The sequence below is a fragment of the Schistocerca cancellata genome, chromosome 1, assembly GCF_023864275.1.
Source record: "Schistocerca cancellata isolate TAMUIC-IGC-003103 chromosome 1, iqSchCanc2.1, whole genome shotgun sequence".
Taxonomy (NCBI): domain Eukaryota; kingdom Metazoa; phylum Arthropoda; class Insecta; order Orthoptera; family Acrididae; genus Schistocerca; species Schistocerca cancellata.
The window spans coordinates 2,542,986-2,552,669 of NC_064626.1; positions in this window are offsets into that span (position 1 = coordinate 2,542,986).

A 9,684-nucleotide genomic window follows, 5' to 3' on the forward strand; every position below is an offset into this window, starting at 1 on the left:
TCCACCAGCCGACTTTTCTCCATGGGTCTATTGCTGCCTCGGGCACCTTATGGCCGTTCTGCTGTGAGTCAAAGATTTTCGAATCGGATGAAAAACTGATAGTGAATTGTAACGTTCAGGGCCTCGTAATGACGATGGAACACTCAAATTGCGTCCCGATTCAATACATCGTCCTCCAGCAGACTTGTCTCCATGCGTCTATTGCTGCCTCGGACACCTTATGGCCGTTCTGCTGTGAGTCAAAGATTTTCGAATCGGACGAAAAACTGATAGTGAATTGTAACTTTCAGGGCCACCTAATGACGATGGATCACTCAAATTGCGTCCCGATTAAATACGTCGTCCTCCAGCCGACTTGTCTCAATGGGTCTATTGCTTCCTCGGGCACCTTATGGCCGTTCTGCTGTGAGTCAAAGATTTTCGAATCGGACGAAAAACTGATAGTGAATTGTAGCGTTCAGGGCCTCCTAATGACGATGGAACACTAAAATTGCGTCCCGATTCAATACATCGTCCTCCAGCAGACGTGACTTCATGCGTCTATTGCTGCCTCGGGCACCTAATGGCCGTTCTGCTGTGAGTCTAGATTATCGAATGGGACAAAAAACTGATAGTGAATTGTAACGTTCAGGGCCTCCTAATGACGATGGATCACTCAAATTGCGTCCCGATTCAATACATCGTCCTCCAGCCGACTTGACTCCATGGGTCTATTGCTGCCTCGGGCACCTTATGGCCGTTCTGCTGTGAGTCTAGATTATCGAATGGGACGAAAAACTGATAGTGAATTGTAACGTTCAGGGCCTCCTAATGACGATGGATCACTCAAATTGCGTCCCGATTCAATACATCGTCCTCCAGCAGACTTGTCTCCATGGGTCGATTGCTGCCTCGGGCACCTAATGGCCGTTCTGCTGTGAGTCAAAGATTTTCGAATCGGACGAAAAACTGATAGTGAATTGTAACATTCAGGGCCACCTAATGACGATGGACCACGCAAATTGCGTCCCGATTCAATACATCATCCTCCAGCCGAGTTGACTCCATGGGTCTATTACTGCCTCGGGCACCTAATGGCCGTTCTGCTGTGAGTCTAGATTATCGAATGGGACGAAAAACTGATAGTGAATTGTAACGTTCAGGGCCTCCTAATGACGATGGATCACTCAAATTGCGTCCCGATTCAATACATCGTCCTCAAGCAGACTTGTCTCCATGGGTCGATTGCTGCCTCGGGCACCTTATGGCCGTTCTGCTGTGAGTCAAAGATTTTCGAATCGGACGAACAACATAGTGATTTGTAACATTCAGGGCCACCTAATGACGATGGACCACACAAATTGCGTCCCGATTCAGTAAATCGTCCACTAGCCGACTTGACTCCATGGGACTATTGCTGCCTCTGGCACCTTATGGCCGTTCTGCTGTGAGTCTAGATTATAGAATGGGATGAAAATCTGATAGTGAATTGTAACGTTCAGGGCCACCTAATGACGATGGATCACTCAAATTGCGTCCCGATTCAATACATCGTCCTCCAGCAGACTTGTCTCCATGGGTCTATTGCTGCCTCGGGCACCTTATGGCAGGCCTGCTGTGCTTCAAAGATTTTCGAATCGGACGAAAAACTGATAGTGAATTGTAACGTTCAGGGCCACCTAATGACGATGGATCACTCAAATTGCGTCCCGATTCAATACATCGTCCTCCAGCTGATTTGACTCCATGGGTCTATTGCTGCCTCGGGCACCTTATGGCCGTTCTGCTGTGAGTCTAGATTATCGAATGGGACAAAAAACTGATAGTGAATTGTAACGTTCAGGGCCTCCTAATGACGATGGATCACTCAAATTGCGTCCCGATTCAATACATCGTCCTCCAGCAGACTTGTCTCCATGGGTCTATTACTGCCTCGGGCACCTAATGGCCGTTCTGCTGTGAGTCTAGATTATCGAATGGGACGAAAAACTGATAGTGAATTGTAACGTTCAGGGCCACCTAATGACGATGGATCACTCGAATTGCGTCCCGATTCAATACATCGTCCTCCAGCAGACTTGTCTCCATGGGTCTATTGCTGCCTCGGGCACCTTATGGCCGTTCTGCTGTGAGTCAAAGATTTTCGAATCGCACGAAAAACTGATAGTGAATTGTAACTTTCAGGGCCACCTAATGACGATGGATCACTCAAATTGCGTCCCGATTCAATACATCGTCCACCAGCCGACTTTTCTCCATGGGTCTATTGCTGCCTCGGGCACCTTACGGCCGTTCTGCTGTGAGTCAAAGATTTTCGAATCGGACGAAAAACTGATAGTGAATTGTAACGTTCAGGGCCTCGTAATGACGATGGAACACTCAAATTGCGTCCCGATTCAATACATCGTCCTCCAGCAGACTTGTCTCCATGCGTCTATTGCTGCCTCGGACACCTTATGGCCGTTCTGCTGTGAGTCAAAGATTTTCGAATCGGACGAAAAACTGATAGTGAATTGTAACTTTCAGGGCCACCTAATGACGATGGATCACTCAAATTGCGTCCCGATTAAATACGTCGTCCTCCAGCCGACTTGTCTCAATGGGTCTATTGCTTCCTCGGGCACCTTATGGCCGTTCTGCTGTGAGTCAAAGATTTTCGAATCGGACGAAAAACTGATAGTGAATTGTAGCGTTCAGGGCCTCCTAATGACGATGGAACACTAAAATTGCGTCCCGATTCAATACATCGTCCTCCAGCAGACGTGACTTCATGCGTCTATTGCTGCCTCGGGCACCTTATGGCCGTTCTGCTGTGAGTCTAGATTATCGAATGGGACAAAAAACTGATAGTGAATTGTAACGTTCAGGGCCTCCTAATGACGATGGATCACTCAAATTGCGTCCCGATTCAATACATCGTCCTCCAGCCGACTTGACTCCATGGGTCTATTGCTGCCTCGGGCACCTTATGGCCGTTCTGCTGTGAGTCTAGATTATCGAATGGGACGAAAAACTGATAGTGAATTGTAACGTTCAGGGCCTCCTAATGACGATGGATCACTCAAATTGCGTCCCGATTCAATACATCGTCCTCCAGCAGACTTGTCTCCATGGGTCGATTGCTGCCTCGGGCACCTAATGGCCGTTCTGCTGTGAGTCAAAGATTTTCGAATCGGACGAAAAACTGATAGTGAATTGTAACATTCAGGGCCACCTAATGACGATGGACCACGCAAATTGCGTCCCGATTCAATACATCATCCTCCAGCCGAGTTGACTCCATGGGTCTATTACTGCCTCGGGCACCTTATGGCCGTTCTGCTGTGAGTCTAGATTATAGAATGGGATGAAAAACTGATAGTGAATTGTAACGTTCAGGGCCTCCTAATGACGATGGAACACTCAAATTCCGTCCCGATTCAATACATCGTCCTCCAGCAGACTTGTCTCCATGGGTGTATTGCTGCCTCGGGCACCTTATGGCCGTTCTGCTGTGAGTCTAGATTATCGAATGGGACGAAAAACTGATAGTGAATTGTAACGTTCAGGGCCTCCTAATGACGATGGATCACTCAAATTGCGTCCCTATACAATACATCGTCCTCCAGCCGACTTGACTGCATGGGTCTATTGCTGCCTCGGGCACCTTATGGCCGTTCTGCTGTGAGTCTAGATTATCGAATGGGACGAAAAACTGATAGTGAATTGTAACGTTCAGGGCCTCCTAATGACGACGGATCACTCAAATTGCGTCCCGATTCAATACATCGTCCTCCAGCAGACTTGTCTCCATGGGTCGATTGCTGCCTCGGGCACCTAATGGCCGTTCTGCCGTGAGTCAAAGATTTTCGAATCGGACGAAAAACTGATAGTGAATTGTAACGTTCAGGGCCACCTAATGACGATGGATCACTCAAATTGCGTCCCGATTCAATACATCGTCCTCCAGCAGACTTGTCTCCATGGGTCTATTGCTGCCTCGGGCACCTTATGGCCGTTCTGCTGTGAGTCTAGATTATCGAATGGGACGAAAAACTGATAGTGAATTGTAACGTTCAGGGCCACCTAATGACGTTGGATCACTCAAATTACGTACTGATTCAATACATCGTCCTCCAGCAGACTTGACTTCATGGGTCTATTGCTGCCTCGGGCACCTTATGGCCGTTCTGCTGTGAGTCAAAGATTTTCGAATCGGACGAAAAACTGATAGTGAATTGTAACTTTCAGGGCCACCTAATGACGATGGATCACTCAAATTGCGTCCCGATTCAATACATCGTCCTCCAGCAGACTTGTCTCCATGGGTCGATTGCTGCCTCGGGCACCTTATGGCCGTTCTGCTGTGAGTCAAAGATTTTCGAATCGGACGAAAAACTGATAGTGATTTGTAACATTCAGGGCCACCTAATGACGATGGACCACACAAATTGCGTCCCGATTCACCACATCGTCCACTAGCCGACTTGACTCCATGGGACTATTGCTGCCTCGGGCACCTTATGGCCGTTCTGCTGTGAGTCTAGATTATAGAATGGGATGAAAAACTGATAGTGAATTGTAACGTTCAGGGCCACCTAATGACGATGGATCACTCAAATTGCGTCCCGATTCAATACATCGTCCTCCAGCAGACTTGTCTCCATGGGTCTATTGCTGCCTCGGGCACCTTGTGGCAGGCCTGCTGTGACTCAAAGATTTTCGAATCGGACGAAAAACTGATAGTGAATTGTAACGTTCAGGGCCACCTAATGACGATGGATCATTCAAATTGCGTCCCGATTCAATACATCGTCCTCCAGCAGACTTGTCTCCATGGGTCTATTGCTGTCTCGGGCACCTTACGGCCGTTCTGCTGTGAGTCTAGATTATCGAATGGGACGAAAAACTGATAGTGAATTGTAACATTCAGGGCCACCTAATGACGATGGACCACGCAAATTGCGTCCCGATTCAATACATCGTGCTCCAGCCGAGTTGACTCCATGGGTCTATTGCTGCCTCGGGCACCTTATGGGCGTTCTGCTGTGAATCTAGATTATCGAATGGGAGGAAAATATGGTAGTGAATTGTAACGTTCAGGGCCACCTAATGACGATGGATCACTCAAATTGCGTCCCGATTCAATACATCGTCCTCCAGCCGACTTGTCTCCATGGGTCTATTGCTGCCTCGGGCACCTTATGGCCGTTCTGCTGTGAGTCTAGATTATCGAACGGGACGAAAAACTGATAGTGAATTGTAACGTTCAGGGCCTCCTAATGACGATGGAACACTCAAATTGCGTCCCGATTCAATACATCGTCCTCCAGCAGACTTGACTTCATGGGTCTATTGCTGCCTCGGGCACCTTATGGCCGTTCTGCTGTGAGTCAAAGATTTTCGAATCGGACGAAAAACTGATAGTGAATTGTAACGTTCAGGGCCACCTAATGACGATGGATCACTCAAATTGCGTCCCGATTCAATACATCGTCCTCCAGCCGACTTGACTCCATGGGTCTATTGCTGCCTCGGGCACCTTATGGCCGTTCTGCTGTGAGTCTAGATTATCGAATGGGACAAAAAACTGATAGTGAATTGTAACGTTCAGGGCCTCCTAATGACGATGGATCACTCAAATTGCGTCCCGATTCAATACATCGTCCTCCAGCAGACTTGTCTCCATGGGTCTATTGCTGCCTCGGGCACCTTATGGCCGTTCTGCTGTGAGTCTAGATTATCGAATGGGACGAAAAACTGATAGTGAATTGTAACGTTCAAGGCCACCAAATGACGATGGATCACTCAAATTGCGTCCCGATTCAATACATCGTCCTCCAGCCGACTTGACTCCATGGGTCTATTGCTGCCTCGGGCACCTTATGGCCGTTCTGCTGTGAGTCTAGATTATCGAATGGGACGAAAAACTGATAGTGAATTGTAACGTTCAGGGCCTCCTAATGACGATGGATCACTCAAATTGCGTCCCGATTCAATACAACGTCCTCCAGCAGACTTGTCTCCATGGGTCGATTGCTGCCTCGGGCACCTTATGGCCGTTCTGCTGTGAGTCAAAGATTTTCGAATCGGACGAAAAACTGATAGTGATTTGTAACATTCAGGGCCACCTAATGACGATGGACCACACAAATTGCGTCCCGATTCAGTACATCGTCCACTAGCCGACTTGACTCCATGGGACTATTGCTGTCTCGGGCACCTTATGGCCGTTCTGCTGTGAGTCTAGATTATAGAATGGGATGAAAAACTGATAGTGAATTGTAACGTTCAGGGCCACCTAATGACGATGGATCACTCAAATTGCGTCCCGATTCAATACATCGTCCTCCAGCAGACTTGTCTCCATGGGTCTATTGCTGCCTCGGGCACCTTATGGCAGGCCTGCTGTGACTCAAAGATTTTCGAATCGGACGAAAAACTGATAGTGAATTGTAACGTTGAGGGCCTCCTAATGACGATGGAACACACAAATTGCGTCCCGATTCAATACATCGTCCTCCAGCAGACTTGTCTCCATAGGTCGATTGCTGCCTCTAGCACCTTATGGCCGCTCTGCTGTGAGTCTAGATTATCGAATGGGACGAAAAACTGATAGTGAATTGTAACGTTCAGGGCCTCCTAATGACGATGGATCACTCAAATTGCGTCCCGATTCAATACATCGTCCTCCAGCCGACTTGACTCCATGGGTCTATTGCTGCCTCGGGCACCTTATGGCCGTTCTGCTGTGAGTCTAGATTATCGAATGGGACGAAAAACTGATAGTGAATTGTAACGTTCAGGGCCTCCTAATGACGATGGATCACTCAAATTGCGTCCCGATTCAATACATCGTCCTCCAGCAGACTTGTCTCCATGGGTCTATTGCTGCCTCGGGCACCTTATGGCCGTTCTGCTGTGAGTCTAGATTATCGAATGGGACGAAAAACTGATAGTGAATTGTAACGTTCAGGGCCTCCTAATGACGATGGATCACTCAAATTGCGTCCCGATTCAATACAACGTCCTCCAGCATACTTGTCTCCATGGGTCGATTGCTGCCTCGGGCACCTTATGGCCGTTCTGCTGTGAGTCAAAGATTTTTGAATCGGACGAAAAACTGATAGTGATTTGTAACATTCAGGGCCTCCTAATGACGATGGACCACACAAATTGCGTCCCGATTCAGTACATCGTCCACTAGCCGACTTGACTCCATGGGACTATTGCTGTCTCGGGCACCTTATGGCCGTTCTGCTGTGAGTCTAGATTATAGAATGGGATGAAAAACTGATAGTGAATTGTAACGTTCAGGGCCACCTAATGACGATGGATCACTCAAATTGCGTCCCGATTCAATACATCGTCCTCCAGCAGACTTGTCTCCATGGGTCTATTGCTGCCTCGGGCACCTTATGGCAGGCCTGCTGTGACTCAAAGATTTTCGAATCGGACGAAAAACTGATAGTGAATTGTAACGATCAGGGCCTCCTAATGACCATGGAACACACAAATTGCGTCCCGATTCAATACATCGTCCTCCAGCAGACTTGTCTCCATGGGTCTATTGCTGCCTCGGGCACCTTATGGCCGTTCTGCTGTGAGTCAAAGATTTTCGAATCGGACGAAAAACTGATAGTGAATTGTAACATTCAGGGCCACCTAATGACGATGGACCACACAAATTGCGTCCCGATTTAGTACATCGTCCTCCAGCCGACCTGACTCCATGGGTCTATTGCTGCCTCAGGCACCTTATGGCCGTTCTGCTGTGAGTCTAGATTATCGAATGGGACGAAAAACTGATAGTGAATTGTAACGTTCAGGGCCACCTAATGACGATGGATCACTCAAATTGCGTCCCGATTCAATATATCGTCCTCCAGCAGACTTGTTTCCATGGGTCTATTGTTGCCTCGGGCACCTTATGGCCGTTCTGCTGTGAGTCAAAGATTTTCGAATCGGACGAAAAACTGATAGTGAATTGTAACATTCAGGGCCACCTAATGACGATGGACCATGCAAATTGCGTCCCGATTCAATACATCGTCCTCCAGCCGAGTTGACTCCATGGGTCTATTGCTGCCTCTGGCACCTTATGGCCGTTCTGCTGTGAGTCAAAGATTTTCGAATCGGACGAAAAACTGATAGAGAATTGTAACTTTCAGGGCCACCTAATGACGACGGATCACTCAAATTGCGTCCCGATTCAATACATCGTCCTCCAGCAGACTTGTCTCCATGGGTCGATTGCTGCCTCGGGCACCTTATGGCCGCTCTGCTGTGAGTCTAGATTATCGAATGGGACGAAAAACTGATAGTGAATTGTAACGTTCAGGGCCTCCTAATGACGATGGATCACTCAAATTGCGTCCCGATTCAATACATCGTCCTCCAGCAGACTTGTCTCCATGGGTCGATTGCTGCCTCGGGCACCTAATGGCAGTTCTGCTGTGAGTCAAAGATTTTCGAATCGGACGAAAAACTGATAGTGAATTGTAACATTCAGGGCCACCTAATGACGATGGACCACGCAAATTGCGTCCCGATTCCATACATCGTCCTCCAGCCGAGTTGACTCCATGGGTCTATTGCTGCCTCGGGCACCTTATGGCCGTTCTGCTGTGAATCTAGATTATCGAATGGGACGAAAAACTGATAGTGAATTGTAACGTTCAGGGCCACCTAATGACGATGGATCACTCAAATTGCGTCCTGATTCAATACATCGTCCTCCAGCAGACTTGACTTCATGGGTCTATTGCTGCCTCAGGCACCTTATGGCCGTTCTGATGTGAGTCAAAGATTTTCGAATCGGACGAAAAACAGATAGTGAATTGTAACTTTCAGGGCCACCCAATGACGATGGATCACTCAAATTGCGTCCCGATTCAATACATCGTCCTCCAGCAGACTTGTCTCCATGGGTCGATTGCTGCCTCGGGCACCTTATGGCCGTTCTGCTGTGAGTCAAAGATTTTCGAATCGGACGAAAAACTGATAGTGATTTGTAACATTCAGGGCCACCTAATGACGATGGACCACACAAATTGCGTCCCGATTCAGTACATCGTCCACTAGCCGACTTGACTCCATGGGACTATTGCTGTCTCGGGACCTTATGGCCGTTATGCTGTGAGTCTAGATTATAGAATGGGATGAAAAACTGATAGTGAATTGTAACGTTCAGGGCCACCAAATGACGTTGGATCACTCAAATTGCGTCCCGATTCAATACATCGTCCTCCAGCAGACTTGTCTCCATGGGTCTATTGCTGCCTCGGGCACCTTATGGCAGGCCTGCTGTGACTCAAATATTCTCGAATCGGACGAAAAACTGATAGTGAATTGTAACGTTCAGGGCCTCCTAATGACGATGGAACACACAAATTGCGTCCCGATTCAATACATCGTCCTCCAGCAGACTTGTCTCCATGGGTCGATTGCTGCCTCGGGCACCTAATATCCGTTCTGCTGTGAGTCAAAGATTTTCGAATCGGACGAAAAACTGATAGTGAATTGTAACATTCAGGGCCACCTAATGACGATGGACCACGCAAATTGCATCCCGATTCAATACATCGTCCTCCAGCCGAGTTGACTCCATGGGTCTATTGCTGCCTCGGGCACCTTATGGCCGTTCTGCTGTGAATCTAGATTATCGAATGGGACGAAAAACTGATAGTGTATTGTAACGTTCAGGGCCACCTAATGACGATGGAT